The sequence below is a fragment of the Xenia sp. Carnegie-2017 genome, unplaced genomic scaffold, assembly GCF_021976095.1.
Source record: "Xenia sp. Carnegie-2017 unplaced genomic scaffold, XeniaSp_v1 HiC_scaffold_23, whole genome shotgun sequence".
In the NCBI taxonomy this organism is placed as follows: Eukaryota; Metazoa; Cnidaria; class Anthozoa; order Malacalcyonacea; family Xeniidae; genus Xenia; species Xenia sp. Carnegie-2017.
In genome coordinates this window covers 3,238,462-3,238,846 of record NW_025813486.1, presented here as the reverse complement: position 1 = coordinate 3,238,846, position 385 = coordinate 3,238,462, and positions in this window count along the sequence as shown.

The following is a 385-nucleotide window of genomic DNA, read 5'->3' as shown; positions in this document are numbered from 1 at the left end:
CGCAGCAACATTAACATGATTTGGACCTAACGATTGTTTTCGAATTTCCAGAGCTTTTTCGTAAAACTCTATAGCTTTGTCGTAGTTTCCAGTTTCATTAAACACATTACCAAGATTGTTTAAAGACGCAGCGACATCAACATGATTTGGACCTAACGATTGTTTTCGAATTTCCAGAGCTTTTCGTGAAACTCTATAGCTTTGTCGTAGTTTCCAGTTTTAAAACACCATACCAAGATTGTTTAAAGACGCAGCGACATCAACATGATTTGGACCTAACGATTGTTTTCGAATTTCCAGAGCTTTTCGTGAAACTCTATAGCTTTGTCGTAGTTTCCAGTTTTATAATACACATTACCAAGATTGTTTAAAGACGCAGCGACAT